The sequence below is a fragment of the Pleurodeles waltl genome, chromosome 5 (genome assembly GCF_031143425.1).
Source record: "Pleurodeles waltl isolate 20211129_DDA chromosome 5, aPleWal1.hap1.20221129, whole genome shotgun sequence".
Taxonomy (NCBI): Eukaryota; Metazoa; Chordata; class Amphibia; order Caudata; family Salamandridae; genus Pleurodeles; species Pleurodeles waltl.
The window spans coordinates 1,430,077,007-1,430,102,080 of NC_090444.1; the positions used below are offsets into that span (position 1 = coordinate 1,430,077,007).

The following is a 25,074-nucleotide window of genomic DNA, read 5'->3' on the forward strand; positions in this document are numbered from 1 at the left end:
TGTCAATACCTACATACTAGTGTGAACAGGGCCGGCTTTAGGACTGGTGGTGCCCTGTGCGACAGTTTATTGTGGCACCCTCCATCCCATGACCTCCTCCTCGGTTTCACTCACTACTACCAGGCAAATCTCTCCATCGCTCCCCTTTCACATACATTGGCCCGTATTTATACTTTTTTAGCACCACATTTGCGTCATTTTTTGACGCAAAAGTGGAGCAAACTTACAAAATAGAATTGTATTTTGTAATTTCGCGCCCCTTTTGCATCAAAAAGCGGCGCAAATGCAGAGCTAAAAAAGTATAAATATGGGCCATTGTGTTTTAAAGCACTTGTAAAGTTGTAAAGGCTGGCTTTACTAATCCACTCAGCTGTCCAAAAACGCTGTGCCATATTTACAGTGGCGTAATGCGTGCATTGCGCCACTTTGTATCCCTTTGCGCTACATTATGCCTGCACCAGGCATAATGTATGCAAAGATGGCATTCCCCCTTTAGGGGGTGGCAAAAAATGGCGCAAAGAAATCTGACAGATTTCTTTGCATCATTTTTTTCCAGCACTTTTAACACCTTCTTGGAGCAGGTGTTAAAAGGAGGCGTCTGTTGGTTACAATGGGCCTCTGGGTGCTTTGCAGGATTAGCATAATTTTTTTTTACGCTAATCCTGCAAAGTGCCCAAAAATTCTGACCCTAGTCCCGTAACTAACCCCATGTTGTGCCGTGTTTTAAATACAGTGCACACATGGTGGCGTTAGGGGAGTGTTAAGGGGCGAAAGAAATATGGTGCAGCACTTTGTGCAGCACCACTTTTTTCAAATATGCCCCATAGGGGCATATTTAAGAGCGCCTAGTGTATTCTAATGCCACATTAGTGTAATTTTTTGAGCTACTGTGGCGTTAGAAGGCCAAAAATACTGCGCCATATTTACAAAATGGTGCAATGCATGCATTGTGGCACTTTGCAACCCTTTGCGCTACATTATTTCTGAGCCGTTACGGGGGCCAAAAAAATGGTGCAAAGAAATCTGACAGATTTCTTTGCGTCATTTTTTTCGGGCACTTTTAACGCCTGGTCAGAGCAGGCATTACAATGAGGCTTCCATTGGTAACAATGGGCCTCTGGCTGCTTTGCAGAATTAGCGTCAACAGTTTTGATGGTAATCTTGCAAAGCACCGGACCAGCATAAAAAATTCTGACACTAGTCCTCTAACTACCGCCATGGTGCGCCATATTTTAAATATGACGCACACATGGTGGCGTTAGGAGAGGCGCTAAGGGGCACACGAAAAGTGGCGCAGCACTGGGTGCAGAGCCACTTTTTTCAAATATGTGCCATAGGGCAGTGCTTAATTTGTAAATAAAAAGGTGCAGGTGCCCAAAGCCCTCCTCTTAAACACGCGGCTGCTGCAATTAAATGTGTGAACACGGAATACAGAGGCAGCATAATCCTGAAGCCATCTCGGGCTTCTTTAATCAATTTACAGGCACTCCCTGCCCCTTCAGCTCACTCTTGCGTATTTCTGCTTTTTTCCCATTATGACACTTTTTTGTTTTTCTCTTCTTCCGTCTTTCCCATATGTGTCCTTTTCTCGCAGCAAATGCCTGGGCCAGAAAAATAAGCGCAGGCCCTCAAAAATAAGTGCCGGTGCACCGCACCGGAAACAAGAAGCACAAATTAAGCACTGCCATAGGGGCATATTTAAGAGCCCCTAGCGCCATTCTAATGCCTCATTAGTGCAATTTTTTCACACTAATGTGGCGTCAGAAGGCCAAAAACGCTGCACCATATCTACAAAGAGGCACAATGCAAGCATTGTGCCACTTTCTAACCCTTTGCACTACATTATCCCTGCACCAGGCAAAATGTATGCAAAGGGGTCATCCCCCCATTAGGGGGGACAAAAAAATGATGCAAAGAAGTCTTTTAGATTTCTTTGCATCATTTTTTTCCGGCACTTTTAACACCTGCTCAGAGCACGCATTAAAAGGAGGCTTCCATGGGTTACAATGGGCCTCTGGGTGCTTTGCAAGATTAGCGCCAACATTTTTGTTGTCAATCCTGCAAAACACCGGACTAGTGTAATTCTGACACTAGGCCCCCAACTACCACCATGGTGCGCCATATTTTAAATATGAAGCACACATGGTGGTGTTAGGGGGGCACTAAAGGGTGCAAGAAAAGTGTCTCTGCACTGTGTGCACCGCCATTTTTCTTAAATATGCCCCATAGTTCTGTGTTTTGCAGCAGACATATTAACCTTCCAAGCTACTTTATGTTGAGTCAAAGCTGCCACTAGGCAAAACTCCCATCTCTCTCTCTTTAGCATGAACATTAATCACAAGCGGCATCTTGACATTTTAATTGTTTTTTGAAGGCTAAACACACAAGGAACTTTTAAACAGGTGCTTTTAAATCGCAAGTTTCGTCAGTTATTGCTAAATACAGCACCCCCTCCTGAGGTCTGCGCCCGGTGCGGTCACACCCTCGCACCGCCCAAAAGCGGGCCCTGAGTGTGAAGCAGCGGCATAGTGTAAAGAGGGGCAATTGGCCTGTTTATCTGTTTCTACAGGGTGTGATAAAGGGAATGGATTCTACTAGACATATTGTACACATGTAGTTTGGAATTAAAAGATGTTATTTCCTCTTGCATCCGGCATTGATCCACAATTGATATGCAAGCAGGCAATTCAGTGCTTAATTTATGCTTGTTGTTTCCGGTGCAGAGCACCGGCACTTATTTTTGAGGGCCGGCGCTTAATTTTCTGCCTCAAGCATTTACTGCGAGCAAAACCCACATATGGGAAAAACGGAGGAAGAGAAAAACGAAAAAGAGTCACAATCGGAGAAAGCAGGAAGCGGCAGGAGTGAGCTGAAGGGGCGAGGAGTGGCTTTAAATGGATTGAAGAGGCCCGAGATGGGTTCAGTATTACGCTGCCTCAGTATTCCATGTTCATACATATAATTGCAGCAGCCCCGTGCTTAAGAGGAGGGCTTTGGGACCGGCACATTTTAATTTACAAATTAAGCACTGAGGCAATTCGTAGTAGTTAGCACTTACCTACTGTCTAAACTTTGAACAGTGAGTAATTAGTTTAAATGAAATGAGAGCTATTCAGCAGATGGGGATGTGAGATGGTTAATGTTTATAAGTTGAAATTGTTATACAGTTCCTACTCAGGTAATAGGACTGCGTCTTTAGGAAGGCAGAACTTCAGAGTGTGCAGACTGAGTCCATCCACACCATCCAAAACTATCAGCCCAATTTCTGGCTAGCTCACCGTGCCTCATTTGTGCATCTTTTCAGCTCCCCGTGTGGCTGGGGAGGAGCACCCCTACCCTTTTCTTCAACTTCACTACGATGGTGTGGTTGCAGATAAGATAAGAACTTGCACAACTTATTTTGTTTCCTTTTTGGTCACAGATCATGATATCATGTTTGCCTTCATTGTCGACATGTAATATAACTGAAGGGTGCTTTGGATATGTTTTTGGGGTGCATATATGTGGTGCATATATACAAGGGTACCTTTGACCATACAAGCACATCTCAGACGATTGGATTATAATTGCATTAGCCCATTGGGTACTGTAACTATGATTTAGATTTGTGTTTTTTATTTAGTTTTATATGAGGTTCACTTGAGGTACTCTATTTAGTAGTTTTAAAGTAGCCCCTTTGATTGAGTATATGGTTTCCCAGTTGTAAGGAAATGCCTCCATGGCATGGTTACCCCCTGACTTTTTGCCTTTGCTGATGCTATGTTTTGAATTGAAAGTGTGCTGAGGCCTGCTAACCAGGCCCCAGCACCAGTGTTCTTTCCCTAACCTGTACTTTTGATTCCACAATTGGCACACCCTGGCATCCAGATAAGTCCCTTGTAACTGATACCTCTGGTACCAAGGGCCCTGATGCCAGGGAAGGTCTCTAAGGGCTGCAGCATGTCTTATGCCACCCTGGCGACCCCTCACTCAGCACAGACACACTGCTTGCCAGCTTGTGTGTGCTGGTGAGAACAAAACGAGTAAGTCGACATGGCACTCCCCTCAGGGTGCCATGCCAGCCTCTCACTGCCTATGCAGTATAGGTAAGACACCCCTCTAGCAGGCCTTACAGCCCTAAGGCAGGGTGCACTATACCATAGGTGAGGGCACCAGTGCATGAGCACTGTGCCCCTACAGTGTCTAAGCAAAACCTTAGACATTGTAAGTGCAGGGTAGCCATAAGAGTATATGGTCTGGGAGTCTGTCAAACACGAACTCCACAGCACCATAATGGCTACACTGAAAACTGGGAAGTTTGGTATCAAACTTCTCAGCACAATAAATGCACACTGATGCCAGTGTTCATTTTATTGTAAAATACACCACAGAGGGCACCTTAGAGGTGCCCCCTGAAACCTAACCAACTATCTGTGTAGGCTGACTGGTTCCAGCAGCCTGCCACACTAGAGACATGTTGCTGGCCCCATGGGGAGAGTGCCTTTGTCACTCTGAGGCCAGTAACAAAGCCTGCACTGGGTGAAGATGCTAACACCTCCCCCAGGCAGGAACTGTAACACCTGGCGGTGAGCCTCAAAGGCTCACCCCTTTGTCACAGCACCGCAGGACACTCCAGCTAGTGGAGTTGCCCGCCCCCTCCGGCCACGGCCCCCACTTTTGGCGGCAAGGCTGGAGGAAATAATGAGAACAACAAGGAGGAGTCACTGGCCAGTCAGGACAGCCCCTAAGGTGTCCTGAGCTGAGGTGACTCTAACTTTTAGAAATCCTCCATCTTGCAGATGGAGGATTCCCCCAATAGGATTAGGGATGTGACCCCCTCCCTTTGGGAGGAGGCACAAAGAGGGTGTACCCACCCTCAGGGCTAGTAGCCATTGGCTACTAACCCCCCAGACCTAAACACGCCCTTAAAATTAGTATTTAAGGGCTTCCCTGAACCTAAAGATTTAGATTCCTGCAACTACAAAAAGAAGGACTGCCGAGCTGACAAACCCCTGCAGAGGAAGAACCGAAGACACCAACTGCCTTGGCCCCAGACTTACCGGCCTGTCTCCTGCCTTCCAAAGAAACCTGCTCCAGCGACGCTTTCCAAGGGACCAGCGACCTCTGAATCCTCTGAGGACTGCCCTGCTTCGAAAAAGACAAGAAACTCCAGAGGACAGCGGCACTGCTCCAAAAGAACTGCATCTTTGTTACAAGGAGCAGATTTAAAGACCCCTGCAACTCCCCGCAAGAAGCGTGAGACTTGCAACACTGCACCCGGCGACCCAGACTCGACTGGTGGAGAACAACCAACTCAGGGAGGACCCTCCGGCGACTCTACGACTGTGAGTAACCAAAGTTGTCCCCCCTGAGCCCCCACAGCGACGCCTGCAGAGGGAATCCCCAGGCTCCCCCTGACCGCGACTGTCTGAACTCCATTTCCCGACAGCTGGGAAAGACCCTGCACCCGCAGCCCCCAGCCCCTAAAGAAATGGAACTTCTGTGCAGGAGTGACCCCCAGGAGGCCCTCTCCCTTGTCCAGGTGGCGGCTACCCCGAGGAGCCCCCCCCTTGCCTGCCTGCATCGCTGAAGAGACCCCTTGGTCTCCCATTGAAAACTAAAGGAAACCCGACGCTTGTTTGCACACTGCACCCGGCCGTCCCAGCGCTGCTGAGGGTGTACTTTCTGTGTGGACTTGTGTCCCCCCCGGTGCCCTACAAAACCCCCCTGGTCTGCCCTCCGAAGACGCGGGTACTTACCTGCTGGCAGACTGGAACCGGGGCACCCCCTTCTCTCCATTGAAGCCTATGTGTTTTGGGCACCTCTTTGACCTTTGCACCTGACCGGCCCTGAGCTGCTGGTGTGATAACTTTGGGGTTGCTCTGAACCCCCAATGGTGGGCTACCTTGGACCAAAAACTGAAACCTGTAAGTGCCTTACTTACCTGTTGAAACTAACAATAACTTACCTCCCCCAGGAACTGTGAAAATTGCACTGTGTCCACTTTTAAAACAGCTTATTGTGTTTTATGTAAAAAGTATACATGCTAAAGTAATGATTCAAAGTTCCTAGAGTACTTACCTGCAATACCTTTCAAATGAGCTATTACATGTAAAATTTGAACCTGTGGTTCTTAAAATAAACTAAGAAAAGATATTTTTCTATAACAAAACCTATTGGCTGGATTTGTCTCTGAGTGTGTGTACCTCATTTATTGTCTATGTGTATGTACAACAAATGCTTAACACTACTCCTTTGATAAGCCTACTGCTCGACCACACTACCACAAAATAGAGCATTAGAATTATCTCTTTTTACCACTATTTTACCTCTAAGGGGAACCCTTGGACTCTGTGCATGCTATTCCTTACTTTGAAATAGCACATACAGAGCCAACTTCCTACATTGGTGGATCAGCGGTGGGGTACAAGACTTTGCATTTGCTGGACTACTCAGCCAATACCTGATCACACGACAAATTCCAAAAATTGTCATTAGAAATTGATTTTTGCAATTTGAAATTTTTCTAAATTCTTTAAAGTCCTGCTAGGGCCTTGTGTTAGTCCCTGTTAGCATTTCTTTTAGAGTTTTAAAAGTTTGTTAAAAGTTTGAATTAGATTCTAGAACTAGTTTTAGTTTCTTAAAAAGTATTCCAACTTTTAGAAGCATAATGTCCAATACAGATGTGAATGTGGTGGAACTCGACACCACACCTTACCTCCATCTACAGATGAGAGAGCTAAGGTCACTCTGTAAAATCAAGAAAATAACAATGGGCTCTAGACCTACCAAACAACAGCTCCAGGAGCTGTTGGCAGAGTATGAAAGAGCCAACCCCTCTGTGGATGGCAACACAGAGGATGAGGATAGTGACTTGGAGGAAGATTCCCCCCTACCAGTCCTATCTAGGGAGGACAGGGCCTCTCAAGCCCTGACTCCAAAAATAATAGTCAGAGATGCTGGCTCCCTCACAGGAGGATCCAGCCTCTCTGAAATCACTGAGGATAACTCCAGTGAAGAGGACATCCAGATAGCCAGGATGGCCAAAAGATTGACTTTGGAAAAACAGATCCTAGCCATAGAAAGGGAAAGACAAGAGATGGGCCTAGGACCCATCAATGGTGGCAGCAACATAAATAGGGTCAGAGATTCTCCTGGCATGTTGAAAATCCCCAAAGGGATTGTAACAAAATATGAAGATGGTGATGACATCACCAAATGGTTCACAGCTTTTGAGAGGGCTTGTGTAACCAGAAAAGTGAACAAATCTCACTGGGGTGCTCTCCTTTGGGAAATGTTCACAGGAAAGTGTAGGGATAGACTCCTCACACTCTCTGGAAAAGATGCAGAATCTTATGACCTCATGAAGGGTACCCTGATTGAGGGCTTTGGATTCTCCACTGAGGAGTATAGGATTAGATTCAGGGGGGCTCAAAAATCCTCGAGCCAGACCTGGGTTGACTTTGTAGACTACTCAGTAAAAACACTAGATGGTTGGATTCAAGGCAGTGGTGTAAGTGATTATGATGGGCTGTACAATTTATTTGTGAAAGAACACCTGTTAAGTAATTGTTTCAATGATAAACTGCATCAGCATCTGGTGGACCTAGGACCAATTTCTCCCCAAGAATTGGGAAAGAAGGCGGACCATTGGGTCAAGACTAGGGTGTCCAAAACCTCCACAGGGGGTGACCAAAAGAAAGGGGTCACAAAACCTCCCCAGGGGAAAGGTAGTGAGACAGCCAAAAACAAAAATAGTAAAGAGTCTTCTACAGGCCCCCAAAAACCGGCACAGGAGGGTGGGCCCAGAGCCTCTTCACAAAACAATTCTGGGTACAAGGGTAAAAACTTTGATCCCAAAAAGGCCTGGTGTCGTAGCTGTAGTCAGTCTGGACACCAAACTGGAGACAAGGCCTGTCCCAAGAAAGATACCACTTCTAACTCCACTCCAGCTAAAACTGGAATGGCCAGTCTCCAAGTGGGATCAACAGTGTGCCCAGAGCAAATCAGGTGTCACACTGAAGCTACATTAGTCTCTGAGGGTGGGGTGGATTTAGCCACACTGGCTGCCTGGCCCCCTAACATGCAAAAATACAGGCAGCAGCTCTTAATTAATGGGACAAGTGTAGAGGGCCTGAGGGATACAGGTGCCAGTGTCACCATGGTGACAGAGAAACTGGTTTCCCCTGGCCAATACCTGGCTGGACAAACTTATCCAGTCACCAACGCTGACAATCAGACTAAAGTACATCCCATGGCAATGGTAACTTTAGAGTGGGGAGGGGTCAATGGCCTGAAACAGGTGGTGGTCTCCTCAAATATCCCAGTAGACTGTTTGCTTGGAAACGACCTGGAGTCCTCAGCATGGGCTGAGGTAGAACTAAAAACCCATGCAGCCATGGTGGGTATCCCTGAACTGGTGTGTGTCAAGACTAGGGCACAGTGCAAGGCACAGGGTGAAAAAGTGGAGCTGGAGTCTGGAAAAATGGCCCAGCCTACCAAGAGGAAAGGAAAGTCAGCTGGGAAACCATCTGCAACACAACACCAAAAAGAGAACCTCTCTTCTCAGGAAGAAGTTCTGCCCTCTGAGGGAACTGAGCCTATGGAACTGGAACCTTATCAGGTTGAGCTCTTAGGCCCAGGGGGACCCTCAAGGGAAGAGTTGTATAAGGGACAAGAAACCTGTCCCTCTCTTGAAGGCCTTAGGCAGCAAGCTGCTGAAGTGTCCAAAGGCAAGAAAAATGGAACACATAGGGTCTATTGGGAAGATGGACTCCTGTACACTGAGGCAAGAGATCCCAAAGCTGGTGCCACTAGGAGAGTGGTAGTGCCTAAGAGTTTCAGAGAGTTTATCCTGACCTTAGCCCATGATATTCCCCTTGCTGGGCATTTGGGACAAACCAAGACGTGGGAGAGGTTAGTCAACCACTTCTACTGGCCCAATATGTCCCAGAAGGTTAAGGAGTTTTGCCTCTCCTGCCTCACCTGTCAAGCCAGTGGTAAGACAGGTGGGCATCCAAAGGCCCCCCTCATTCCACTTCCAGTGGTGGGGGTCCCCTTTGAAAGAGTGGGTGTGGACATAGTTGGTCCACTAGAACCTCCCACAGCCTCAGGAAATATGTACATCCTAGTAGTAGTGGATCATGCTACTAGGTATCCTGAAGCTATTCCCCTTAGGTCGACTACTGCCCCTGCAGTAGCCAAGGCCCTCATTGGTATCTTTACCAGAGTGGGTTTCCCTAAGGAGGTGGTGTCTGACAGAGGTACCAGCTTCATGTCAGCATACCTAAAACACATGTGGAATGAGTGTGGGGTGACTTATAAATTCACTACACCATATCATCCACAAACTAATGGCCTTGTTGAGAGATTCAACAAGACATTAAAGGGCATGATCATGGGGCTCCCAGAAAAACTCAAAAGGAGATGGGATGTCCTCCTGCCATGTCTGCTTTTCGCTTACAGAGAGGTGCCTCAGAAGGGAGTAGGATTCTCACCCTTTGAACTTCTGTTTGGCCACCCTGTAAGGGGACCACTTGCTCTTGTTAAAGAAGGCTGGGAGAGACCTCTTCATGAGCCTAAACAAGACATAGTGGACTATGTACTTGGCCTTCGCTCAAGAATGGCAGAGTACATGGAAAAGGCAAGTAAAAACCTTGAGGCCAGCCAATAACTCCAGAAGTTGTGGTATGACCAAAAGGCTGCACTGGTTGAATTTCAACCAGGGCAGAAAGTCTGGGTTCTGGAGCCTGTGGCTCCCAGGGCACTCCAGGACAAATGGAGTGGCCCTTACCCAGTACTAGAAAGGAAGAGTCAGGTCACCTACCTGGTGGACCTGGGCACAAGCAGGAGCCCCAAGAGGGTAATCCATGTAAACCGCCTTAAGCTCTTCCATGACAGGGCTGATGTAAATCTGTTGATGGTAACAGATGAGGACCAGGAAGCTGAGAGTGAGCCTCTCCCTGATCTCCTCTCATCAGACCCTAAAGATGGCTCAGTAGATGGAGTGATCTACTCAGACACCCTCTCTAGCCAACAGCAGTCTGACTGTAGGAAGGTCCTGCAGCAGTTTGCTGAACTCTTTTCCCTAACCCCTGGTCAGACACACCTGTGTACCCATGATGTGGACACAGGAGACAGCATGCCTGTCAAAAACAAAATATTTAGACAGTCTGACCAAGTTAAGGAAAGCATCAAGGTAGAAGTCCACAAGATGCTGGAATTGGGAGTAATTGAGTACTCTGACAGCACCTGGGCTAGCCCAGTGGTCTTAGTCCCCAAACCTCACACCAAAGAAGGAAAGAGAGAGATGAGGTTTTATGTGGACTACACAGGTCTCAACTCTGTCACCAAGACAGATGCTCATCCCATTCCTAGAGCTGATGAGCTAATAGACAAATTAGGGGCTGCCAAATTCTTAAGTACCTTTGACTTAACAGCAGGGTACTGGCAAATCAAAATGGCCCCTGGAGCGAAAGAAAAGACAGCATTCTCCACACCTGATGGGCATTATCAGTTCACTGTTATGCCCTTTGGTTTAAAGAATGCCCCTGCCACCTTCCAAAGGTTGGTGAATCAAGTCCTTGCTGGGTTGGAATCCTTTAGTGCAGCTTATCTTGATGATATTGCTGTCTTCAGCTCCACCTGGCAGGATCACCTGGTCCACCTGAAGAAGGTTTTGAAGGCCCTGCAATCTGCAGGCCTCTCTATCAAGGCATCCAAATGCCAGATAGGGCAGGGAACTGTGGTTTACTTGGGACACCTTGTAGGTGGAGGCCAAGTTCAGCCACTCCAGCCTAAGATCCAGACTATTCTGGACTGGGCAGCTCCAAAAACCCAGACTCAAGTCAGGGCATTCCTTGGCTTGACTGGGTACTATAGGAGGTTTGTGAAGGGATATGGATCCATTGTGACAGCCCTCACAGAACTCACCTCCAAGAAAATGCCCAAGAAAGTAAACTGGACTGTAGAATGCCAACAGGCCTTTGACACCCTGAAGCAAGCTATGTGCACAGCACCAGTTCTAAAAGCTCCAGACTACTCCAAGCAATTCATTGTGCAAACAGATGCCTCTGAACATGGGATAGGGGCAGTTTTGTCCCAAATAAATGATGATGGCCTTGACCAGCCTGTTGCTTTCATTAGCAGGAGGTTACTCCCCAGGGAGCAGCGTTGGAGTGCCATTGAGAGGGAGGCCTTTGCTGTGGTTTGGTCCCTGAAGAAGTTGAGACCATACCTCTTTGGTACTCACTTCCTAGTTCAGACTGACCACAGACCTCTCAGATGGCTGATGCAAATGAAAGGTGAAAATCCAAAACTGTTGAGGTGGTCCATCTCCCTACAGGGAATGGACTTTATAGTGGAACACAGACCTGGGACTGCCCATGCCAATGCAGATGGCCTTTCCAGGTTCTTCCACTTAGAAAATGAAGACTCTCTTGGGAAAGGTTAGTCTCATCCTCTTTCGTTTGGGGGGGGGGTTGAGTAAGGAAATGCCTCCTTGGCATGGTTACCCCCTGACTTTTTGCCTTTGCTGATGCTATGTTTTGAATTGAAAGTGTGCTGAAGCCTGTTAACCAGACCCCAGCACCAGTGTTCTTTCCCTAACCTGTACTTTTGATTCCACAATTGGCACACCCTGGCATCCAGATAAGTCCCTTGTAACTGGTACCTCTGGTACCAAGGGCCCTGATGCCAGGGAAGGTCTCTAAGGGCTGCAGCATGTCTTATGCCACCCTGGCGACCCCTCACTCAGCACAGACACACTGCTTGCCAGCTTGTGTGTGCTGGTGAGAACAAAACGAGTAAGTCGACATGGCACTCCCCTCAGGGTGCCATGCCAGCCTCTCACTGCCTATGCAGTATAGGTAAGACACCCCTCTAGCAGGCCTTACAGCCCTAAGGCAGGGTGCACTATACCATAGGTGAGGGCACCAGTGCATGAGCACTGTGCCCCTACAGTGTCTAAGCAAAACCTTAGACATTGTAAGTGCAGGGTAGCCATAAGAGTATATGGTCTGGGAGTCTGTCAAACACGAACTCCACAGCACCATAATGGCTACACTGAAAACTGGGAAGTTTGGTATCAAACTTCTCAGCACAATAAATGCACACTGATGCCAGTGTACATTTTATTGTAAAATACACCACAGAGGGCACCTTAGAGGTGCCCCCTGAAACCTAACCAACTATCTGTGTAGGCTGACTGGTTCCAGCAGCCTGCCACACTAGAGACATGTTGCTGGCCCCATGGGGAGAGTGCCTTTGTCACTCTGAGGCCAGTAACAAAGCCTGCACTGGGTGGAGATGCTAACACCTCCCCCAGGCAGGAACTGTAACACCTGGCGGTGAGCCTCAAAGGCTCACCCCTTTGTCACAGCACCGCAGGACACTCCAGCTAGTGGAGTTGCCCGCCCCCTCCGGCCACGGCCCCCACTTTTGGCGGCAAGGCTGGAGGAAATAATGAGAACAACAAGGAGGAGTCACTGGCCAGTCAGGACAGCCCCTAAGGTGTCCTGAGCTGAGGTGACTCTAACTTTTAGAAATCCTCCATCTTGCAGATGGAGAATTCCCCCAATAGGATTAGGGATGTGACCCCCTCCCCTTGGGAGGAGGCACAAAGAGGGTGTACCCACCCTCAGGGCTAGTAGCCATTGGCTACTAACCCCCCAGACCTAAACACGCCCTTAAATTTAGTATTTAAGGGCTTCCCTGAACCTAAAGATTTAGATTCCTGCAACTACAAGAAGAAGGACTGCCGAGCTGACAAACCCCTGCAGAGGAAGAACCGAAGACACCAACTGCCTTGGCCCCAGACTTACCGGCCTGTCTCCTGCCTTCCAAAGGAACCTGCTCCAGCGACGCTTTCCAAGGGACCAGCGACCTCTGAATCCTCTGAGGACTGCCCTGCTTCGAAAAAGACAAGAAACTCCCGAGGACAGCGGCACTGCTCCAAAAGAACTGCAACTTTGTTACAAGGAGCAGATTTAAAGACCCCTGCAACTCCCCGCAAGAAGCGTCAGACTTGCAACACTGCACCCGGCGACCCCGACTCGACTGGTGAAGAACAACCAACTCAGGGAGGACCCTCCGGCGACTCTACGACTGTGAGTAACCAAAGTTGTCCCCCTTGAGCCCCCACAGCGACGCCTGCAGAGGGAATCCCCAGGCTCCCCCTGACCGCGACTGTCTGAACTCCATTTCCCGACGGCTGGGAAAGACCCTGCACCCGCAGCCCCCAGCCCCTAAAGAAACGGACCTTCTGTGCAGGAGTGACCCCCAGGAGGCCCTCTCCCTTGTCCAGGTGGCGGCTACCCCGAGGAGCCCCCCCCTTGCCTGCCTGCATCGCTGAAGAGACCCCTTGGTCTCCCATTGAAAACTAAAGGAAACCCGACGCTTGTTTGCACACTGCACCCGGCCGCCCCCGCGCTGCTGAGGGTGTACTTTCTGTGTGGACTTGTGTCCCCCCCGGTGCCCTACAAAACCCCCCTGGTCTGCCCTCCGAAGACGCGGGTACTTACCTGCTGGCAGACTGGAACCGGGGCACCCCCTTCTCTCCATTGAAGCCTATGTGTTTTGGGCACCTCTTTGACCTTTGCACCTGACCGGCCCTGAGCTGCTGGTGTGATAACTTTGGGGTTGCTCTGAACCCCCAACGGTGGGCTACCTTGGACCAAAAACTGAAACCTGTAAGTGCCTTACTTACCTGTTGAAACTAACAATAACTTACCTCCCCCAGGAACTGTGAAAATTGCACTGTGTCCACTTTTAAAACAGCTTATTGTGTTCTATGTAAAAAGTATACATGCTAAAGTAATGATTCAAAGTTCCTAGAGTACTTACCTGCAATACCTTTCAAATGAGCTATTACATGTAAAATTTGAACCTGTGGTTCTTAAAATAAACTAAGAAAAGATATTTTTCTATAACAAAACCTATTGGCTGGATTTGTCTCTGAGTGTGTGTACCTCATTTATTGTCTATGTGTATGTACAACAAATGCTTAACACTACTCCTTTGATAAGCCTACTGCTCGACCACACTACCACAAAATAGAGCATTAGAATTATCTCTTTTTACCACTATTTTACCTCTAAGGGGAACCCTTGGACTCTGTGCATGCTATTCCTTACTTTGAAATAGCACATACAGAGCCAACTTCCTACACCAGTGAAATACAATATATGAATCTAATTCATTATGCATTGTCCTATGGTGTTTAAGAATTGCAGATTGTAAGCGATGATGTACACTTACCAGTATTGGGAAACAACAGTCTTTTGTTTATCTGCATATTTTGCACAATTTTGTTTATTTCATATGATACACTTTTTCCTGGTTGGGTACTATGTATGGATGTATTCATTGTTTTTACCTTAAAATGGCATATGCTGCTTGCACTAACTCTTAATATCTTTGGTATTTTTGTGTCCACAAGATATCTTTTATTCTGGTCAATGTCTGTCTATGTTTGATCTTTATTTATAAAGTTTTTTTTTTGGGACAAATATGCAGTTTTTTTAACAGCCTCCCCCTCCCACATTAAACTATAAATTCCCTAAGGTCTTAGACCACCTGGGGGCTTCTCAATGGCGAAACTTGAGAGCCTGTGCCTCATTTAAAATAAAAATTTGTTGCAGATTTGTGAGCCGGTCACGGATCCGTGGCAAAGATTTTAAAAAAATGCTTTTTAGCCATGTGGGGTCCCTCTGGCACCTCACCATCAGAGCTAATGGGTCAGGCCGACTCTATCATGGCCCCTTTTCTTTCTTTTTAACCTTTTTTGTGGGACTCGGCCGAGGCCGAGTCCTAAGATGGCTGCCAACACTTCCTTGTTGTTACCACTCTTCCCTCTTATGTGAACGACACCAAGGATTTCCTGGGGAAAATCTCAGGGATAAGCTGTGAAGAGGACTTTCTATTGGCTACCCTGGATGTTAACTCCCTTTATACAGTTATTGATCATGAAGCAATCATCCAGGCATTCCACCATTTTTTGAGAGCCAGACCCATTAGATTACTTGATAACACTGAAACGATTTTGGAAAAGATACAAATGTGTCTACAAAACAACATTTTCCTATTTGATTTTATTCTAAACCATCAGATCCTCAAAACAGAGATGGGCACCTGCTTTGCCCCCAGTTTGCAGAATCTTTTTCTAGACTGGTGGGGGGAGCAGGTATTCAGTGACATTACGCTGCATATTTATTGCGAAAAGGTGGTACTTTGGTTAAGGTTCATTGATTGCCTTTATATCAATTGGAAGGGTTCTGTTGAGGACATTTCTAAATTTGTAAGGATTCTGAATAACAATACATATAATCTGAATTTTACATTGACCACCAGTAGCAACAGCATTGAGTCTCTAGATGTGACAAAGTACAGCAGGGAGAATTACAAACTCATCTTTTCAGAAAACCCACTGTAAGCAACAGTCTTTTACATGCCCTCCGTGGTCACCCGGAAAACCGGAACTGTAGCATTAAGGCTGCCTTCAGTAGAGAACGCAATGTGATGATACAATGTACCAAGGAGAGAAGATATCTTAATTGGGTACTTGAAAGGGCCAGTAAGAAGGTAGAAGGTGTAACAAGGAATCAGATTATATTCACTAACTCCTCAAACACCAATAACAACCCTGCACATAAAATGATTCTAACATAAGCTCTAAAGCTGTACATAGAATTTTGAATACACATTGGGGGATCATCAAAAGTGATAGTACTGTTGGAAATAAAATAACACCAAAACCTAATATCACATACTGCAAAGCCAAATCTTTGAGGGATACCCTGGTACTCTGTGACATTACTCTGACAAAGGCTGACAAGAAACCTGGATTACAGGGCTTGTTCCTATGTGGGTTTTGAAAAGTGTGCAAATATACTCAGATAAAAAAATAATTCACAACAGTGGGTAGTTTTAAATGCCCCATAAGAAAATTCCTGAGATGCAGCACCCAGTATGTGATTTATGTACTTGAATGCCCTTGATCTTTGAGATATGTTGGAAGTACTGTATGCTCTGTTAAGAAGCGAATGTTGGAGCATGTTAGACTTGACATCCTTGATGTTGTCTCCCCTAACGTTTTGCTTCTGTTTCCCAGGTTCTTGATGTGTGCTGGACTCTGTTTTTACTGTTTTTGTTACTCTGGGCACTTTACTACTGCTAACCAGTGCTAAAGTGCAGGTGCTCCTGTGTAAAATGTATGTATAATTGGCAATCCATGATTGACATATTTGATATACTAGTACATCCCTAGTAGAATGCACTGGAGATGCCCAGGGCCTGTAATTCAAATGCTACGAGTGGGTCTGCAGCACTGGTTGTGCCACCCACATAGGAGCCCTGTAAACATAGCTCCGACCTGCCACTGTAGTGTCTGTTTGTGCAGGCTTAAACTGCCAATTCGACTTGGCAAGTGTACCCACTTGCCAGACCTAAACATTTCCTTTTTATACATGTAAGGCACCCCTAAGGTAGGTTCTAGGTAGCCCTATGGGCAAGGTGTATTGTATGCTAAAGGCGGGACATGTACTTATGTGTTTTACATGTCCTGGCAGTGAAATACTGCCAAATTTGGTTTTCACTGTTGCAAGGCCTATCTCTCTCATAGGTTAACATGGGGGCTGCTATCAAACATTATTAAAGTGCAGATTCCGTTTGACAGCAGATAGAAATCCAGGGTTTGGGGTCCCTTAGTTCACAATTTAAAAATACATCTTTTAGTGAAGTTGGTTTTTGGATTTTGAGTTCGAAAATGACACTGGATTTTCTTGCTTAAACCATTCAGTGACTCTGCCTGTCTGTGGATTCCCTGTCTGGGTCAGTTTGACCGTTGGGCTGTTTGCACCGCTCCTCTAGTCAGTGACACAAAGGAAGCTGGGGTTTAGCCTGCATATCCTGATGAGCCATCTATGCTAGGATGGGAGGGAGGAGTGGTCACTCACACCTGAAAGGGCTGTGCCTGCCCTAACACAATGCAGTCTCGAACGCCCTGGTGTATGTCTGCGGCCTGGCCTGGGCAAGGCAGAATCTTATGAACAAGAGAGACTTTGCTTTGAAGTTTATCAACTTCAAAGGCAGAAAGGGGTATAAATATTGGACCCAAAACCCCGGCAAATCAGATTACTTCAAGGATTCAAGAGGAACCTCTTTCTGGAGAAGAGTGGAAGAGCTGAGGAGAAGTGCTGCCCTGGCCTGTGACTGTGCTGTGATCGGCTACCCTGCAGTTGTTGCTTTTGTCTGTGCAAGGGAAAAGAGACTGGACTTTCTTTTGCATTCCTCCTTGAGTGGTATCTCCAATGGCTTGGAGTAGAGCTTGCCGCCTATTTTCAAGCCTCAGAGACAGCGAAGGCTTCACCTCCCATTTCTGAGTTTGCCTGCTGTGGACTCTAGCTTGCTAAAGGGTGCCATTCAAGTTCCAGGGCCCCTAGAAGTGAATTCCTAGAGAAAAACCTGTCTAAAGTCACCCGACGATGCAATGCAAATTCTTAAAGGGCGACGCTGCCCAGAACGCGACATCGCCTGCCCTGAGGCCGTGGACCTCACAGAAGTGCAACGACCCTGATGACCCTGTAGGCTTCGCGTCACTGCAGCCGCTGATCCCGCTGACTTCTCTAACTTAGGAGTGTTGTAAGTCCGACATCCGTGACATCCGTTGCCATTGCTGCAGCTGCAGCCCTGTGATGTCATCATGACCCCGTGTCGTCGCCATGAAGTATCGTGACTTCACCAGACTTCGTGCATGCTGGAACCAAGGGACAGACTTTGCAACCAACGCCGCTTCACCTCCACTACTCTGCAGTAAGGACCTGATGCCACTGTGCGACGCCTCTGCCCTTCTGCCCCGTATCACTGGAACTGACGCCACATTGAATCCAGCGACACCTCACTCCCTGACTCCGTGCACCTGCCTGTTTTCTACTTGTTTGCTAAGGTACTGTACCTGGGGGTCAAACGACTCTGTAAATGGCGCCATTGGTATCGCATTGTAGGAAACGACTCCATTATGACACCACTTCATATCAACTTACAGCATTTGTGCCTCTAAGTACTATTTTTGTGCTTTTAAGTGCTAAATTCATATTTTAACTATGTATTGTGGATTTCTATCGTATTCGGTCTTGTTTATTTAGATAAAATAATAACTTTTTTTCTACACCTGTGTTATGTCATTTTGTAGTAATTCACTATGTTACTGTGTGTGTTGGAATAAATACTTTACACATTTCTTTTAAGTTAAGCCTGCCTGCTCATGCCAAGGTACCAAGGGGGTGAGCGGGGGTTAACTGAGTGTGATTCTCCTTTACCCTGACTAGAGTGAGGGTCCTTGCTAGGACAGGGGGTAACCTGACTGCCAACCAAAGACCCCATTTCTAACAGAGAACATGGGGGCTATTGAATGGTGGCACTAAGTACCCCATAGCAAGACATTTCCAGGCTGTCCATTGTAAGGATCAGACAAAGTTTTCCTTTTATGCTGTTCAATGTATTGCTAGAAATCCCAGAGAGGGGAATTATGCTTTGCCTTGAAGGAAAAGGGAATCTGAACTGATTATTGATCTCTAAACACTAATCCTGAATGGCCTGAATTGTGATGAGCAGTCGAGTGTACACCTGCATAGAGATTAATAGCATTAAGACCTGTATACATCATATTCAGCTGTTTTCTAACAGTTGAACTATGACGGTCATTACAGCTATATGCTTTTTATAGCTTTATTCTATTTCAGGTATCTTAACCTCTTTTCTACCAGTTGTGTCTTTGTGTTAGAGGAAAAAAGGAAGGAGTGTTCGACCTGCTCTCTCCTGCTTGTGGTGGGGAGGAACACCACTACCTTTTTCTTCGTCTTCATCTTCACTTCATTGGTGTGGTAATACTTGAATTAACTGCACGTTTATTGCATTTTATTTGGTTTTTTGGTGCCAATGCTTTTGATATTGTTATAATATTGTAGTTACTGGAGTAAATGCATTTATTTTTTAAATAAATTGGTATTATTCATGGGATATGAGAGGTGAGTTCATCTTATTTTATAGCCCAATGTTTGATACTCATGTATATGCCTTGAAAGAGCCTGATACTCTGATGTCTCCTTTAGTCTATGAAGAATAATGATGCAGTCTTTCACCTCTTGATGTATTTAATTTGGGCCTCTGCAATGTTGTGGGTTTGCTGTACATGATAACTTTTATTTGCAGTTTTCACACCTGCCTTTGTATATCTGCATGGCACATTTTCATTTACCGGAGCCAAACACACATTATTACACAAATTAATTTCATGTTTTGCTATTTTGTCAATACAAATAACTGCAATGCATTGACGGACTGTTTAATTTATTGATTGCACATATACAGTAATATGTTCAGTATCTATGATCCTCTTACTCTACTGCAATCCCTCTATCTGGAGCATCTGCTCAGAATTTATGTGAATAAGCCATATGCTGTACAACTGCAGAGGTCAGCTGTTAGAAATCAGGTCTCTATACACCCTTGTCCAAGTAGGGGGCACAATCCTAGTCAGGGTAAGTCACAACACAACCCAAATTATCCTGTGCTAACCCTCCAGTAGATTGGCACAGAGCAGTTAGGCTTCACTTAGAAGCAATGTGTAAAGTATTTGTGCAATAACTCATACAGTAACACAGTTAAAACACCACAAAAATACACCACACAGGTTTTAAAACATAGATAATATGTATCTGAATGAACTAAGGTCAGAACAATGAAAATCCAATGTACACAAGGAAAGTTATGAATTTTTAAAGATGATATTACACTAACTCGTTTAGAAATGTAATAGCTCCAACAGGGCTATCAACCCCACGTCGTTGACGGAGTTGTTTCCAATAATTTGATGCCATAGGCGGCGGTCACAGAGTCACACACACCCCTAAGTACAGTACCTTTGAAACCGAAGAAACAAAGACGTCGCACAGAGTCGTGGAGATGAAGCGTCACTGGGGCCAGTGCGGCATCAGCCCCTTACGGCATCTAGGGAGGTGAGATGTTGTTTCCATACTGCAAGACAGGAGAGGTCAGGCTTTGGATCTGTCTGGTTGCAGGGCGAGCTGGTACGGTGGTTCAATGCATCCAGTTGGTCAAGACGTGATGAGTCGACTTCGCAGTGTCGCGATTACACTGTGTGACATCAGAAGTGTAATGGCACGTTGGACTTGCGTTGCAGGCAGCGGTCATTGCTTGTAGCGATGTCTATGGAGTGGGAGCAGGCTCGGTATCGGAGCTGGCATCGCTGATGTCATTCCTGGTGTCGCTGAAGTCAGAAAACTAGCTAAAAGCTAGTAGGTGTAGACTTTGCTGTCCCTGAGACTTCGGAACAGGAGGCAAGCTAAATCCAAGCCCTTGGAGAGCCCCTTTGGTGAAGGCAGAGTCCTTCCAGCAAAGTCTGAGACCAGCAGGGCAGCAGGGCAACAAGCAGGGCAGCAATCCTTCTCAGCAAAGCAGTCAAGATGAGTCCTTTAGGCAGCCAGACAGTTCCTCTGGCAGAGTTCAGGTGCAAATCCAAAAGTGTCTTATTTGGTGGGGTCAGAGACTCAGTTTATACACCCAAAAATGCCTTTGAAGTGGGGGAAACTTTAAAGAGTGGTTTAAAGTGCACAAGTGTCACTTTCAGGCAAGTCCTGTCAGTCAGGATCCCTGTGGGGGTTATCAGTCCTTTGTGTGAGGGCAGGCCACAGGCCTTCCACCCTTCCTGCCCAGGAAGACCAATTCAGTATGTAGGTGAGTGCAGATGTGACTGAGTGTCCTGTGTTTGTGGTTGTCTGGATGGAATGCACAAGGGGAGCTGTCAACCAGCACAGATCAGACATGGATTGGAGACAGACTGTAGGGCACAGGTGGTTATAAGTGCAGAGGTAGGTCCACTTTCTAAATGTTTCATTTCTAAAATAGCAATAATAACTCCAACTTCACCAATAAGCAGGATTTTCTATTACCATTCTGGCAATGCTAAATATGACAGGGCTACTCCTTCTAGATCAGAATCTACGACTTCAAAGTATATGAGGGCAGTTCTAATGCTTGTCTATGAGAGGAACAGACCTCTCAGTAGTGAAAAACGAGTTTATGAGTTTTTCACTACCAGGACATGTAAAACACATAAGTACATGTCATGCCTTTTACCTACATAGCACCCTGCCCTATGAGTTACCTAGGGCCTAGCTTAGGGGGTGACTTATATGTAGAAAAAAGAGGGTTTCAGGCATGGCAAGTAGTTTTAAATGCCAAGTAGAAGTGGTAATAAACTGCAGCACACACAGGTCTAGCAATGCCAGGCCTGAGACATGGTTAAGGGGCTACTCATGTGGGTGGCACAATCAGTGCTGCAGGCCCACTAGTAGCATTTAATTTACAGACCCTGGGCACATATAGCGCACATTACTAAGGACTTACTGGAAAATTAAATAAATATGTCAATTGGGTAGGAACCAATGCTACCATGTTTAGGGGGGAGAGAGCATAGGCATTTTAGCGCTGGTCAGCTGTGGTAAAGTGTGGGGAGTCCTAAAACCAGCAAAAACAGGGTTAGAAAAATGGACGGAGGCAGACAGACAAAAAAGTTAGGGGATGACCACCCTAAGGCTGTCAGGTCTAACACTGGCAGTCTGTATTCTACAAGTTTTATAGAATGATTATGTTTAGTTTGCTGTATCGGCATCCCGGTACTAAGTCAAAGCAGTTTTTCTTTGTTATTTTGAGAATACTGATGATTGCTATGCATTGATTGTTTGGTTGTCGTATTTATTGTATATATACTGCAATGTGTTTACCACCATCTTTATAGTGGGCTAATATGGCTCTCACAGTTTGTGGTCCGAGGCAGGTGTTAAGTATTTGTACCCACACACAGTAACACTGTGAATACACTACATATAGACACCAGTTCATAAAAATAGCAAATATTTATCTAAGTAAAACAAGACCAAAATGATAAAAATCCAAAATACACAAGCAAACATATGATTTTTTTAGAGATTAAGGGGGTCATTCTGACCCTGGCGGTCCACGAATGACGGAAGCACCGCCAACAGGCTGGCGGTGCTTCAATCCCCATTCCGACCGCGGCGGTAAAGCCGCGGTCGGATTGCCGGGGCCGGCGGTCATCCGCTGTTTTTGCCCTGGCTGGGAGAATCCGCCAGGGCAGCGCTGCAAGCAGCGCTGCCCTGGGGATTCTGACCCCCGTACCGCCAGCCTGTTTCTGGCGGTTTTCACCGCCAGGAAGAGGCTGGTGGTAACGGGTGTCCTGGGGCCCCTGCACTGCCCATGCCACTGGCATGGGCAGTGCAGGGGCCCCCTAACAGGGCCCCGGCCTGCTTTTCACTGTCTGCATGGCAACTGCAACTGCACCCGTCGCACCGCCGCAACACCGCCGGCTCCATTCGGCGCCAGCTCCTGTGTTGCGGCCTCATTCCCGCTGGGCCGGCGGGCGCTAACTTGGTTAGCGCCCGCCGGCCCAGCTGGAATGTCAGAATGGGGGCCGCGGAATTTTGGCAGCGTGGCGGCCAAATGGCGGTTTCCGCCTGGCGGGCGGCAGTAGCCGCCCGCCAGAGTTGGAATCACCCCCTAAATCCTACTAAAGCACTTAGAATCATACTACTTCTAACTGGTGCTATCACGTCATAGTGGAGTCATTCCCAACAGACTGACGCCACTCGCAAAGAAGTGAGGCACTGGTCACAGAGTCGCATGGACCCCAGGTACAGTACCTTAGAAATGAGAAAGAGTCAAAGATGTGGCACAGAGTTGGGGAGATAAGGTGTTGTGGGAGCCAGTGCGGCTGCGCAGGGAGTGAGTTGTCGGTTTCTTACAGCTACGGAGGGGAGGTGAGGCATCGGTTCCTTACAGAAGCAGCGGGGGTCAGGTGATGTCAGAGGTGAGGCAGCGGTTCCTTTTGATCAAGGCGGGGTCGATGAGTCCAGCGGATCAAGACGCAATGAGGTGACTTTGGGGTGTCGCTGTCACACCACGGGGCCACAGGCACCGCGGCGGAAAGGGTTGTCGCACATTGGTGACACGGCACTAGGGACTCACGGTATTGCAGGACTTCAGAGGCACTGTGGTGGCATCTGGCCTGCGGTGTCGGTCACGGTCGTCACACTTCAGTGAGAACCACAGCTTTGGGTGCAGGCAGAGGCATGGAGTCGGGCAGCTGTTCTGGAGTCTTTCAGAGTTGATGTGCCTGGTTCTTCTTGTTTTATGCCAGATTTCAAGGGCCCAGTAAATGGAGTGGGCACCTCTTGGCAGGTCAGGATCCTCAACAAGAGAACCCAGCGGGGCTGGCAGGTGAAGTCTTTGATGTCCCTGAGGCTTCAACAGGAAGCAAGCTCAGTCCAAGCCCTTGGAGAAACTTCACAAGCAGAATATACAGCAAAGTCCAATCTTTGACCTCAACAAAACAGAAGCAGCAACTACAGGCCAACCTAGAAAATCACACACGGCAGAGGGGCAGTACTCCTCCCCACAGCTCTTCTCCTTGCCAGAAGTGTTCTAAAAGTCTAGGGCTTTGGATCCAATACATATACTCATTTCTGCTTTTGAAGTAGGAAAACTTCAAAGGAAAATCTTTGTAGTGCACAGGACCCTGCCTTTCCAGCCCTGGCCCCAGACACACTCTAAGGGGTTGGAGACTGTATTGTGTAAGGACAGGCACAGCCCTATTTAGGTTAAAGTGTCAGCTCCTCCTACCACTCTAGCCCAGGAAGACCCATCAGGATATGCAGGGCCCACCTCATCTCACCTCCCTTTGTGTGAATGTCTAGAGTGAATTCACAACCAGCCCAACTGTCATCCTGCTGCCTGGTTTATAGTGGGTACCAAAGGTACTTATACCTTATTCCAGGTCTAGTTATCCCTTATTAGTGAAATGTAGTCAGTGTCTAGAAACCAGGGGTAGCTGTAGCTGAGCAGCGAAGGCTTATCTAGGAGACATGCAAAGCTCTTGCAATACCACTGCAGTCACACAGTACTCACACACATGAAAGAAAATACTCAGTGTTACAAAAATAGAGGTACACAAACCATATACTAAAATAGTGGAATGTGAAAGTCGGTTTCTCACCTAGGCAATTGTAGTGTATGCATGGGCGTTGGGAGTGTAAGAAAATACCAAACGTAAGTAAAAGAACCCACCCCAGAGCCCAGGAAAACAGGAGTAAATCACAGTACGTTTCCTAGAACACACAAGAAGTCATGATAGAAGATAATGCAAGAACCAGAGGAGACAGCAAGACATCAACAATGGATTTCTGGACCTGAAGACCTGTGGAAGAAGGGGACCAAGTCTGAGAAGCACTGAAGAGTCCAGGGAGAACAGGAGCCTCTTCTAACCCAGATGAAGGTGCAAAAGAAGAACCAGTGGTGAAGAAGAACGGTCAGTACTGCACCCAAGAAGATGGATGCAGGTTCCAGGTTGGTGCTGGTTATGTCCACGCCGGATGGATGATTGCAGTCTGGTTTGCGTCACCTGATTTCACCAACAAGCCTTGGCAGACGGAAAGCACGTGGTTAGCGGGAAATGGTGCTGCCCGGGACCAGGAGGTACCTGGTGGCCTCTACCCAAGAAGAGGAGACAGAGAGGGCTCTCAGTAACTCAGAGAGCTCTCAGAAGAACAGGCAGCGCGCACAGGAGTCCCACCGCATGGGGACAAAAAGGTGCAAATGGAGGCCCATGCAGCACAGCACAAAGGGATCCCACGCCGCTGGAGAACGACTCAGGAAGCTGTGCGTCACAGAATAGAGTGCTGGGGGCCTAAGCTGTGCTGTGCACTAAGAACTTTGTGGAAGGTCGCACACAAGCCTTGGCAACTGCAAATCACGCAGTGCATGGGCATACTTCCTTGCGTGGGGAGGCAAGCGCTTACCTCCAACAAAGTTGGATAGCTGGACCTTGGGACTGTCAGGGTCACTTTGGTCCACCACCGGTGTTGCTGGATCCACGCTCATAGTCAGGAGAGGGGATCCACACCACCGGTAGTCGCTGCATAGGGGTGCTTGCTGAAGCAAGGAAGTGACTCCTTCACTTCAAGGGGGATTCCTTAGCTTCTTCTGGTTCAGGCTAAAGACAGG

The 25,074-nt window shown here is 47.2% G+C and overlaps 1 protein-coding gene across 1 annotated transcript in view; it reads right to left on the reverse strand.

Moving 5' to 3' along the window:
• COL19A1 (collagen type XIX alpha 1 chain) overlaps window positions 1-25,074 on the reverse strand; it is a 2,318,824-nt gene that overhangs the window by 1,057,514 nt on the left and 1,236,236 nt on the right. The gene's annotated exons all lie outside the window — the stretch shown is intronic.